Raw genomic sequence first — 13,845 nt, 5'->3', positions numbered from 1 at the left:
AGTTATTGACACCCCCAGATTGGTTTGCATACCGCAGTGCGAACTGTCAAGTGGTGCAGGATTCAGATCGCGATTCCAGTTCAGACCAAAAAAAGGGTCCTGCACTATTTTGATGCAAATGCGATGTGAGTTCAGCCATACAATATGTATGGCTGAATTTTCATTGCACAGACATCGCATGTGATCTGCACAACAGTGCAGTGCAAATCACATGCAATGTCTAGCGATGCACCAGTGTGAGCCCAGGTTAAATGCCATCATTGATTTTTTTAAATTCTAAACTCAAGAGCCTTATTTAACAAAGAAAATGTTTAAACCCCAATTGAATTATTCACTTTATACTCCTGTACTGCAGCTTAGTTTAATTTTATTTAAAGTGGAGTTCCACCCAAAAATGGAACTTCCACTTTTTGGATTCCTCCCCCCCTCCGGTGTCACATTTGGCACCTTTCAGGGGGGAGGAGGGAGCAGATACCTGTCTAATACAGGTATTTGCTCCCACTTCCTGGCATAGATCACTGCGGCGCTTGCGGTGACCTATGCCACTTCCGGCGCCTACCCCGTCCTCCCCCGCTGTATTCTGGGAGACACACAGGTCCCAGAACACAGCAGGGACCTGAGAGGACGCGCAGTGCGACTCGCGCATGCGCAGTAGGGAACCAGGAAGTGAAGCCGCACGGCTAAGGATAAGTTCACCTTCAAAAAAAAATAACAAATGCACATCTTTTTGCACGTAAAAAAATGTGCATTTAATATTTTTTTTATCAGCAGCCTGAAAAGCATTGCACCTCCGATCTGCTGATCGCAGGACTTCTGCAGACTGTCCTTGTAAGCTGTCTGCTCATGTTTTTCAGGCAGTTACACACTCGCAGGAAACATCAGTGAACTACCTAGAGCACCCATGTAACATGTTCCCAAAGGTGAACTTATCCTTTAAACTCGGCCTGTGTAGGAGTAGCTTATTACCTAATTTATGTGATTTGTTATTTTTTTTGTTTGCCCTGTATCCTGCTGCCCTATACCTGCTCTCCCTTGATTCCAGTTTTCGTTACCCCTTCTAATCTGCTCCCTACACCTCCTGTTTTCCCTGCCTTTCTGTGTTCCCCATTTTGTATACATTGTATATAGGGATGGGTGAGCGGTTCAGGCCAGGCCGGCCGAGCGCACAGTTAATAGGTTGTTAACCGGTTCCCGACCAGTGCACGCCGATGTACGTCGGCAGAAGGGCATGGCTGGGCAAATGGGCGTACCCGTATGTCCCTTTAAATTTGCCGCTGTGCCATTGCGCGCGCTGGCCGGGAGCTCCGTGAGTCGGGTCGCGTGTCCTGCGGACTCGATCGCTGCGTGGATACCTCACGGAGAGGAAGAATGGGGAGATGCTAATGTAAACCAGCATCTCCCCGTTCTGCCTAGTGACAGTGTCACTCGATCTCTACTCCCTGTGATCGGGAGCAGAGATCAGTGACGTGTCACAAGTAGCCACACACCCCCACAGTTAGAAACACTCCCCAGGACATACTTAACCCCTACACTGCCCCCTAGTGGTTAACCCCTTCACTGCCAGTGTCATTTACACAGGAATCAGTGCATTTGTATAGCACTGATTGCTTTATAAATGACAGTGGTCCCAAAAATGTCTCCAAAATGTCCGATGTGTCCGCCATAATGTCCAGTCATAATAAAAATCGCTGATCGCCGCCATTACTAGTAAAAAAAAAAATTGTCAATAAAAATGCCATAAAACTATCCCCTATTTTGTAGACACTATAACTTTTGCACAAACCAATCAATAAACGCTTATTGCGATTTTTTTTTTTTTACCAAAAATATGTAGAAGAATACGTATCGGCCTAAACTGAGGAAAAAAAATGTGTTTTTAAATATTTTTGGGGGATATTTATTATAGCAAAAAGTAAAAAATAATGCATTTTTTTTTCAAAATTGACGCTATTTTTTTGTTTATGGCGCAAAAAATAAAAACCGCAGAGGTGATCAAATACCACCAAAAGAAAGCTCTATTTGTGGGAAAAAAAGGACGTCAATTTTGTTTGGGAGCCATGTCGCACGACCGCGCAATTGTCAGTTAAAGCAACGCAGTGCCGAATCGCAAAAAGTGCTCTGGTCAGGAAGGGGGTAAATTCTTCCAGAGCTGAAGTGGTTAAGGAGTGGGGCCAGAAAGCCGGCCACCATGTCATTTACAACGGATGAGTCATCAGCTGTTAGCAGGCTGAAAACTTGAATGAAAAAGAAAACATGGCCGAATTTGCTGGCAATAGAACATTTAAAAAAACAAATGGCGTGGGGGTCCCCCCCAATCCATACCAGGCCCTTTGGGTCTGGTATGGATTTTAAGGGGAACCCAATGTAAAAAAAGAAAAAAAGCAGCGTGTTGTCCCCCAAGATCCATACCAGACCCTTATCTGAGGATGCAGTCATACCAGGCCACATGCCGTCAACATGGGGATTGTGCTTAGGGCAGAAAGGGCTCTACAAAGGCCTCTTTCCCACAACACTGGGTGGTGGTTGTGGGGGTCTGGGGGCCCCCAGATCCAGCCACCCAACAGTGTAGTGTAAAAAAAAACAGGAACCAATTTTTGACAAGTCCTTTATTAAAAAAATATAAAAACAATGTCCCCCATGTAGATCTATTGTCAATCACAACACCCATCGCACCACTGGACTCTAAAAAAAGAAAAAAAAATGCTCCACCCGCAAAGAAGGCTAACCGCCGACTGCCTGCTCCTCCATCTGACAGTTCTTAACCACTTCAGCCCCGGAAGGTTTTACCCCCTTCCTGACCAGAGCACTTTTTACAATTCGGCACTGCGTCGCTTTAACTGCTAATTGCGCGGTCATGCAATGCTGTACCCAAATGAAATTTGCGTCCTTTTCTACCTACAAATAGAGCTTTCTTTTGATGGTATTTGATCACCTCTGCCGTTTTTATTTTTTGCGCTATAAACGGAAAAAGACCGAAAATTTTGAAAAAAAATGATATTTTCTACTTTTTGTTATAAAAAAAATCCAATAAACTCAATTTTAGGCATACATTTAGGCCAAAATGTATTCGGCCACATGTCTTTGGTAAAAAAAATGTCAATAAGCGTATATTTATTGGTTTGCGCAAAAGTTATAGCGTCTACAAACTAGGGTACATTTTCTGGAATTTGCACAGCTTTTAGTTTATGACTGCCTATGTCATTTCTTGAGGTGCTAAAATGGCAGGGCAGTACAAAACCCCCCCAAATGACCCCATTTTGGAAAGTAGACACCCCAAGGAAATTGCTGAGAGGCATGTTGAGCCCATTGAATATTTATTTTTTTTGTCCCAAGTGATTGAATAATGACAAAAAAAAAAAAAAATTTACAAAAAGTTGTCACTAAATGATATATTGCTCACACAGGCCATGGGCATATGTGGAATTGCACCCCAAAATACATTCAGCTGCTTCTCCTGAGTACGGGGATACCACATGTGTGGGACTTTTTGGGAGCCTAGCCGCGTACGGGGCCCCAAAAACCAAGCACCGCCTTCAGGATTTCTAAGGGCATCAATTTTTGATTTCACTCCTCGCTGCCTATCACAGTTTTGAAGGCCATAAAATGCCATGATGGCACAAACCCCCCCCAAATGACCCCATTTTGGAAAGTAGACACCCCAAGCTATTTGCTAAGAGGCATGGTGAGTATTTTGCAGCTCTCATTTGTTTTTGAAAATGAAGAAAGACCAGAAAAATTTTTTTTTTTTCTTTTTTCAATTTTCAAAACTTTGTGACAAAAAGTGAGGTCTGCAAAATACTCACTATACCTCTCAGCAAATAGCTTGGGGTGTCTACTTTCCAAAATGGGGTCATTTGGGGGGGTTTTGTGCCACCTGGGCATTCCATGGCCTCCGAAACTGTGATAGGCAGTGAAGAGTGAATTCAAAAATTTACGCCCTTAGAAAGCCTGAAGGCGGTGCTTGGTTTTCGGGGTCCCGTGCGCGGCTAGGCTCCCAAAAAGTCCCACACATGTGGTATCCCCATACTCAGGAGAAGCAACAGAATTTATTTTGGGGTGTTATTTCACATATTCCCATGGCATGTTTGAGCAATATATCATTTAGTGACAACTTTGTGCAAAAAAAAAAAAAAATTGTCTCTTTCCTGCAACTTGTGTCACAATATAAAATATTCCATGGACTCGACATGCCTCTCAGCAAATAGCTTGGGGTGTCTACTTTCCAAAATGGGGTCATTTGGGGGGGTTTTGAACTGTCCTGGCATTTTATGCACAACATTTAGAAGCTTATGTCACACATCACCCACTCTTCTAACCACTTGAAGACAAAGCCCTTTCTGACACTTTTTGATTACATGAAAAAATTATTTTTTTTTGCAAGAAAATTACTTTGAACCCCCAAACATTATATATTTTTTTAAAGCAAATGCCCTACAGATTAAAATGGTGGGTGTTTCATTTTTTTTTTTCACACAGTATTTGCGCAGCGATTTTTCAAACGCATTTTTTGTGGAAAAAACACACTTTTTTAAATTTTAATGCACTAAAACACACTATATTGCCCAAATGTTTGATGAAATAAACAAAGATGATCTTAGGCCGAGTACATGGATACCAAACATGACATGCTTTAAAATTGCGCACAAACGTGCAGTGGCAACAAAATTAATACATTTTTAAAAGCCTTTAAAAGCCTTTACAGGTTACCACTTTAGATTTACAGAGGAGGTCTACTGCTAGAATTACTGCCCTCGATCTGACGTTCGCGGTGACACCTCACATGCATGGTGCAATTGCTGTTTACATTTGACGCCAGACCGACGCTTGCGTTCGCCTTAGCGCGAGAGCAGGGGGGAGAGGGGTGCTTTTTTTTTTCTTTATTATTTTTTTGCTTTTTTATCTTATTTTTAAACTGTTCCTTTCATTTTTTTTTTTAATCATTTTTATTGTTATCTCAGGGAATGTAAATATCCCCTATGATAGCAATAGGTAGTGACAGGTACTCTTTTTTGAAAAAATTGGGGTCTATTAGACCCTAGATCTCTCCTCTGCCCTCAAAGCATCTGACCACACCAAGATCGGTGTGAAAAAATGCTTCCCCAATTTCCCAATGGCGCTGTTTACATCCGGCGAAATCTAAGTCATAAAATGCTCGTAGCTTCCGGTTTCTTAGGCCATAGAGATGTTTGGAGCCACTCTGGTCTCTGATCAGCTCTATGGTCAGCTGGCTGAATCACCGGCTGCATTCTCAGGTTCCCTGTTGAGACAGGAGAGCCAGAGAAAAACACGGAAGACGGTGGGGGGGGGCATTCCCTCCCACTGCTTGTAAAAGCATTCTAGAGGCTAATTAGCCGCTAGGATTGCTTTTACATGAAAGCCGACCGCTGGCTGAAAAGAATGATACCAAGATGATACCTAAACCTGCAGGCATCATTCTGGTATAACCACTCAAAGTCGTGAATGGCGTACCTGAAGACAAAAAAATGGTTAACAATAAAGCACAGTGAACAGTAAAGTATAAAAAATTGCATACCTGAAAAGCAAACATGATAAAACATAATAACAATAAAACATTGCAGAATAGAATACAGTAAAAAAGAGCAGAACAATAGAGAGAGAGAATAGAGAGAGAGAGAACAATAAAACGACAACTATTTATTTTTTTTTATTTTTGTTTGTGTTTTTTTTTTTTTTTTTACACTTTTTTTTGTAACTGTAACTTTTATAACTGTAACCGGTTCCAGGTTCGGGTCTCTCAAAATGTGATGGCATCTTGGGAGACCCTGTGAAAGTGTGCCTAGTCTGTGCAATGCTGTACCCTACGCTAATACTCAACTAGTGTATGGTAGCGTTCAGAACATTCACCAATGCAAAGACCAGGATTGTCAGGACAGGAGGGACAATAATAGCGGGTGTCACGCCTATATCCGCGCTTGCTGTAGACACGACATCTTTTTTGGGGGGGTTCGCTGGGTAGGGGTACTCGGGAGGACATAAAGAAAATGCCTCTCATGCAGCCGACTGCATTTGGTTGGGGATGTGAATGGGGGAAGTACGGGCGCTGCAGAAGCGGTGGGTTCCCAATTAGGATTGGCGAATGCAGCAGGAAGGGCACTATGGGCACGACGGGCCTGTGCTGTCTTCTTGGTGGCAGCGGGACATTACTTGTGCTTGCCACCTCACCAGCTTGATCTGCACTTATGGGACTCGCCACGTCACCAAGTGTTACTGCAGTGCTGGTTTGACTACGACCGGGGTGTACTAGGCCGCTGGCGCTTGCCAGTTCACCAAAACGCTACAAAAAAAAACTGTTAGCGATCGCAGGGATCAGGCCTGACTCTGCGAACGTTGCAGTTATGCGTTTAGTGTTTTGTAAGTGACAGTGATCGATCGATACTGCACTTGGGTGGGCTGGGCCGGTGCGGAGGGGCAGAACGCAGGTGCTAGCAGGTATCTGGGCTGATCCCGCTAACACTGCGTTTTTGGGAATCCTAAACTGCTGGGGACGCTAGTATAGATCTGATCGGATCAGATATTGATGCGTTCAGATACTATACCACTAAGGGAGGTGTACGGTGCGTGCGTGGGTGTTAGCGCTACTGGCACTAACCTGACGCTGCCTGGGGCTGGTGCTTGCCATTTCACCAAAACGCTACCAAAAAAACTGTTAGTGATCGCAGGGATCAGACCTGACTCTGCGAACGCTGCAGTTATGCGTTTAGTGTTTTGTAAGTGACAGTGATCGATCGATACTGCACTTGGGTGGGCTGGGCCGGGCGGAGGGGCAAAACGCAGGTGCTAGCAGGTATCTGGGCTGATCCCACTAACACTGCGTTTTTGGGAACCCTAAACTGCTGGGGACGCTAGTATAGATCTGATCGGATCAGATATTGATCCGTTCAGATACTATACCACTAAGGGAGGCGTATGCTGCATGCGTGGGTGTTTGCGGTACTGGCGCTAATCTGACGCTGCCTGGGGCGACGCATATCACCGCCGGGCGATCAGGGGGCTAAAACTTTATTCAGTAATAAACGGCGGGTGCCCTGACACTATAAAAAATAAACAAACTAACCAGTGTCACCCGTAACGGTTATACAGTGATCAGTGGTGAAAGGGTTAACTAGGGGGAAATCAAGGGGTTAAAACATTTATTAGGTAGTATATGGGGGTCCCTGTCGCTATAAAACGCTGACGGCGAACCTCAATATTTACCTCACTAACTAGCGTCACCAGCGACACTAATACAGCGATCAGAAAAATGATCGCTTAGCGACACTGGTGACGGGGGGTGATCAAGGGGTTAAAACTTTATTAAGGGGGGTTAGGGGGGTACTCTAGACCTACAGGGAGCTAATACTCACTGTCCTACCACTTCTAACTGTCACAAACTGACACCAATCAGTAATCAGGAAAAAAAAAAAAAAACAGCTTGGTGTCAGTTTGTGACGGGGGGGGGGGTGATTGGGGGGGGATCGGGGGGCGATCAGGGGGGGATCGGGGGTGTTTAGTGTGCCTGGCATGTTCTACTGTGTGTGTTTGTGTTTTACACTTACTCGGATGTCTTCTCTCCTCGGCGCCGGAACGGAAACTGCCAAGCCGAGGAGAGATGACATCACATCCTCTGCCTGTGTGTACTATACACAGGCAGGGGATGTTTCTCATTGGCTGGGAGCAATCGCGAGGGGGGGGCCACGATCGGATGGCCTCCCCCTCATCTCTGATCGCTCCTAGACAAATGCCGACCGCCGCTGGCACCGGGGGGGGTCCGATCGGACCCCCCGCCTGCGGGAAGGCAATCACGTACCAGGTACGTGATTTTGCCTGCCCGTGCCGCTCTGTTCACGTATATATGCGTGAGGCGGTCGGCAAGTGGTTAAATAAGTAAAAGGTGAGGCCACCTGGTGATGTCACCTGGTGGCACCGCCCCCTTGTAAAGTCACCAACCAGTGCATGCTGGGTCGGTGACATCACAAGAGGTTGGTGCCACCAGGTGACATCTCCAGGTGACTCTGCCCCTTACCTATTTAGGAACTGTCAAGCAGCAGAGCAGGCATTTGGTGGTTAGCCTTTATCGCGGTGGAGCATTTTTCTTTAAATTTTGGCATGGGGGGTATCCTTAAAAATCCACACCAGTCCCAAAGGGCCCTGGTATGGATTGGGGCACCCCCACGTCATTTTTTAAACATTTTTCTTTTGACGGCAACGATATTGTAAGTATTGCCAGCAATTTAAAAGTCATTTCATTTTTATTTTTTTTTGGAAATGTCAGTTACCTGCAATGTTTTTTTTTTTTTTTTGTTGCAGCCGTGAAAATCAATTTAAATTTCATTATTGTTTCTTTATATATGTAAGTTTTGTTGCAGCAGGTTCTATACATGGTACAGAGGTACCACTTTATAGGCAGACTAAGGGGACCCCTCAGACACTATATTTAAAGGAATTTTTTATTTTTATTGTTTCACTTTAAGCATCATTAAAATCACTGCCCCTGTAAAAACAATCTTTTTAAAAAACATATTTTGCATTGATACATGTCCCCCAGGGCAGTACCTGGGCCCACATACTCTTTTTTATGGCCAATAACTTGCATATAAGCCTTCATAATGGGGACTTTTGATTTTTCAAGTTCAGGTCTCATAGACTTTAATAGAGTTTGCGGCTCAGGTCCGAACTTTTTACATGCTCGCGGTGTTCGCCATATCACTAATTGTATATAGTTATTTGTTAGTTAAGCTTCTGTTTAGTAATTGGTCAGGTATTCTGATGCTGCATTTTTGGCTCGCTTGTATTTTTATGTTTGCTGCTTGCTGGTGTTTGGATGAATTTAGTTTTACTATAAATAAATCTCACTTAAAGCATACACAATCTAGTTTCAATTTCCTGGATGTAGCCATGCAGATCTGGCCATTCCTGCTGCTGATTCCTGACATCATAATATATCTGCTGTTATTCAAACAATCCTTATTTTCCTAACCTATACCTAACCTGTCCTCAGTGCTCCGTGTTTTTAGAAAGGATCATGCATATTGTGCTGACTTTTCTACTCATGATATTGCCCATGGGCCTTAACTGCAATGGCACTGACACACTGCCAGAAGGTATTTAACAAAGTATATTTACTGATGTTTGTCAATGAATGCCATGTCCCTTCAGTTGGGACATAGATTGTAGTAGTCAGTTCAGTACTGTCTTTAGAGTCAGCCCCTACCCTGTACGCCTTTAGGCGATCCTTGAAAACTCACTTATCCAGGGAAGCCTACCCCACTTCCAATTAAGAACTGTACCTGAGACACCTCCATCAGATCATCTCCGCAGCTATTACCTTTTGTACCACCACCCCCTCCCTTTAGACTGTAAGCTCCATGAGCAGGGCCCTCCTATTTCTACTGTATTGAACTGTCCCCCCTCTACATTGTAAAGCGCTGCTCAAACTGTTGGCGCTATATAAATCCCGTATAATAATAATAATGAATCCAGAAAGTATGGAATTTTGAATGGTTTAATCTTATACACTGTTACAGATTTAATCCTTTTATCCAATATACTTCTTGATTATGGTCTTGTATAGGTTAATCAACAAAAGACATGCCTGATTTGTTTAGATCTGTAGCCTATATCTTTATAGTTCTTATAATAATAGCATTGTGCAATACCTGGTATTGAGGCTTATGGGAGACAATTTGGGTGATGGGGTTCTCCCCTTTTTAATAATAATTGAGGGAACTTTGGCATTTTGATATTTTAATTATTGCATTTCCCTTTTTCTGGTATCTGTATCAGTACATCATACTTATTTAGTACATAATTTCAATTTTATGTTTACTGTGCTACTGCTATTATTTTTGTGTACATGTGTTTTGCTAAACTCAAAATAAAGCACATAAAAGTATACAATCAGAGAATGCAGCTTATGAGTAGAAACATTCGTAATATATCAGAAAATAAAAAAGTAATAGTGATAAAAGGGTCCTTCAGTATATAATATTACCAAAAAGGCAAATTGGTTTAATTAATATAGTGTGGAAATACAAAAGAATAAACCAAAAGTTGTGTATAAAATATTAAAGAGCAAAGTAAAGGCAAGTATAGATTAATTTTCTGAAAACACAAGAATGGTAAATGAAATATGCAAAAGGAAAAAGAACAGGATAGACTCCAAAGGAAAACCGTTGGGAATCTGTGCAAAGATATGTATGTGATAAAGAAGAAAAGAGAGAAGAGAAGTGCTCATCTGAGAATCTAAGTTTGTAGAGGCAGAAAATAAAACTTTCCAGGAAATTAAGAGAAAATATTAGAATGTGTGCTGAATACTTTAAAAAACAATTAAAAATATGTAGAATGCAATACATGAGCCGAAATGAAGAAGCCCCATTTTATGACACAGAAATAAAATAGGAAGCATCTTATGTAGAGTTATAAACTATTCACAAGCAATTTAAAAAGAAGAAAGTCAAAAGATGAAAAAAGTAGGGACAATTTTATGGAACTAGATCAGTCAGGTCCATAAGTATTGGGACATCGACACAATTCTAATCTTTTTGGCTCTATGCACCACCACAATGGATTTAAAATGAAACGAACAAGATGTGCTTTAACTTTGACTTTCAGCTTTAATTTGAGGGTATTTGCATCCAAATCAGGTGAATGGTGTAGGAATTACAACAGTTTGTATATGTGCCTCCCACTTTTTAAGGGACCAAAAGTAATGGGACAGATTAACAATCATCCATCAAACTTTCACTTTTTAATACTTGGTTGCAAATCCTTTGCAGTCAATTACAGCCTGAAGTCTGACATCACCAGACTCTGGTTTCATCCCTGGTGTTGCTCTGCCAGGCCTCTACTGCAACTGTCTTCAGTTCCTGCTTGTTCTTGGGGCATTTTCCCTTCAGTTTTGTCTTCAGCAAGTGAAATGCATGCTCAATGAGATTCAGGTCAGGTGATTGACTTGGCCATTGCATAAGATTCCACTTCTTTTCTTTAAAAAAACTCTTTGGTTGCTTTCGCAGTATGCTTCGGGTCATTGTCCATCTGCACTGTGAAGCGCCGTCCAATGAGTTCTGAAGCATTTTGCTGAATATGAGCAGATAATATTGCCTGAAACACTTCAGAATTCATCCTGCTGCTTTTGTCAGCAGTCACATCATCAATAAATACAAGAGAACCAGTTCCATTGGCAGCCATACATACCCATGCCATGATACTACCACCACCATGCTTCACTGGTGAGGTGGTATGCTTTGGATCATGAGTAGTTCCTTTCCTTCTCCATACTCTTCTCTTCCCATCACTCTGGTACAAGTTGATCTTGGTCTCATCTGTCCATAGGATGTTGTTCCAGAACTGTGAAGGCTTTTTTAGATGTTGTTTGCCAAACTCTAATCTGGCCTTCCTGTTTTTGAGGCTCACCAATGGTTTACATCTTGTGGTGAACCCGCTGTATTCATTCTGGTGAAGTCTTCTCTTGATTGTTGACTTTGACACACATATGCCTACCTCCTGGAGAGTGTTCTTGATCTGGCCAACTGTTGTGAAGGGTGTTTTCTTCAGCAGGGAAAGAATTCCTTGGTCATCCACCACAGTTGTTTTCCGTGGTCTTCCGGGTCTTTTAGTGTTGCTGAGCTCACCGGTGCGTTCTTTCTTTTAAGGATGTTCCAAACAGTTGATTTGGCCACACCTAATGTTTTTGCTATCTCTCTGATGGGTTTGTTTTGTTTTTTCAGCTTAATCATGGCTCGCTTCACTGATAGTGACGGCTCTTTGGATCTCATATTGAGAGTTGATAGCAACAGAGTCCAAATGCAAATAGCACACTTGAAATGAACTCTGGACCTTTTATCTGCTCCTTGTAAATGGGATAATGAGGGAATAACACACACCTGGCAATGGAACAGCTGAGCAGCCAATTGTCACATTACTTTTGTTCCCTTAAAGAGTGGGAGGCACATATACAAACTGTTGTAATTCCTACACCATTCACCTGATTTGGATGTAAATACCCTCAAATTAAAGCTGAAAGTCTGCAGTTAAAGCACATCTTGCTTGTTTCATTTCAAATCCATTGTGGTGGTGTATGGAGCCAAAAAGATTAGAAATGTGTTGATGTCCCAATATTTATGAACCTGACTGTACATGACCTAAAAAATGAGCTATGGAAAAGGAAAAAAAAAACAGATTCCATAGGGGTAGATTTGAAAATAATTGGCCATATACTAAAGAAAGGAGACAAAACAATATGTAGAAGTTATTGTGGTATACGTCACATATAAAGTAATGACGAGAATTTTAGCAATGCAATTAGAACCTTATGTTGAAGTGATACTGGAAGACTATCAATGTGGTTTTCAGAAAAATAGGTCAACCACAGATCCCGTTACTCATAGTGCTGGAAAATGTGGTTAATATAATATCAACCAACACCACCTGTCTATTAATTACAAGCAGGCATATGATAGTGTAAGAAGGGAAGCATTGTTTAAAGAATCACTGAATGTTTCTTTCCTTACTAAACCGAGAAGAAAAGTAAAGATGCCAGATATAAGATGTAAAGTAAAATGCAAGGACAAAAAGCAAGGGAAATTATATACAGATATAGGAAAGAAAATGTGCTGTGATTGTCATGCATGTTTCATCTAAAATGTATTGATATTTAAAACTTTTTTTGGTTTTTGATAGAGTACGGAAGGGTTAAAACCCCTGTTGTTATTGTGCTTTTCTTTAACATCCAGAGAAGTTGACCCTCTCTTTTTTAAGCATAGTACACACCACAAAAAACTGACAGCTCTGGTCAGAGCCGCTGTACTAACAATCTGATGTTAATACAGCGATCTTCCCTGCTATGCTATTGTGTTCTGACAGGGGGAAGCCCCCCCCCCGGCCTGTACACTTCAGTCAGCGCTCTCAGCCATTGGCTGAGAGTACTGATCGGGAGCCAGTCAGCTGCAGGTTTTCCTGCATGCTTGTGTGATAGAAGCTGGATCAGCTGCCATACACACGGGCCTAATGTTGGCCGGTTTTTATTGAACCGACGTCTGAAATTCAGCCCGTGTGTACTAGGCTTTAGTCCTGGTGACCACAGTCATTGGGGAGTTAAATAGGCTAAAGCCTAGTACGGACGATAAAATGATGGGATGAATGATTGTCCGCTTTTTTTGTTTTTGCCTGCAAGTCTCCAGGTTGAAAACGAATAGGTTACCAAAGTACGAAAATTCTCATACGACAGAATACAAATTTGGAAATGATGTCATGTGTTGTAATGTATTTGTATTGTATTTTCGGAAGAAAACTGTACTGATTAAACAAAAAGCATATGATCTGGTATCAGACGAGAACATTTTTCGTGTTTGTCCATTCGGAAATTTTCGGAGGAAAGCTGTGTACTAACGATCAGATTATCATACGATTGCTTTGAAAGCGTTATCTTTTGTACGATTTTCTGATCGTGTGTACAGGGCTTTAGTATGGTTGTATGATATATGGTAAAACCCTATAATGTTTGTCTAGAACATGTCAGTAAAACACAAGGCTTCTGAGAGAACTAATGCTGAAACCCTTTTCTAAAAAGTTCTATTTTTTTTCAGAAGCATCAATACTTGAGCAATACAATGTTCTGACATCACATACAGGATACCACATTCAGATTAGTGAAAATCAAAAAGTATGGAAACGAAAGACCGACAGCCTACTAGCATTCCCAGAGAGTTTAACAATGCCAGCCTACTTGATTCCTAAAAGTAAACCTGTCATGAAAAAGGCATTGGGGTACCATTGCCATTTATCTGGATATTATGCCGATGTAATATTCTGGAATAGTAACCCTTCCTTGCTTGGGCTGGAGTAGCA

At 42.0% G+C, this 13,845-nt stretch overlaps 1 protein-coding gene across 2 annotated transcripts in view; it reads left to right on the top strand.

Annotated features, from left to right (window-relative positions):
* Positions 1–13,845, top strand: part of CPED1 (cadherin like and PC-esterase domain containing 1) — a 387,681-nt gene that overhangs the window by 209,433 nt on the left and 164,403 nt on the right. The gene's annotated exons all lie outside the window — the stretch shown is intronic.

This window comes from Aquarana catesbeiana, linkage group LG03 (genome assembly GCF_042186555.1).
Source record: "Aquarana catesbeiana isolate 2022-GZ linkage group LG03, ASM4218655v1, whole genome shotgun sequence".
Classification (NCBI taxonomy): Eukaryota; Metazoa; Chordata; class Amphibia; order Anura; family Ranidae; genus Aquarana; species Aquarana catesbeiana.
Note: the sequence above shows the minus strand (reverse complement) of the source record. Positions and strands in the feature narration are given on the sequence as shown.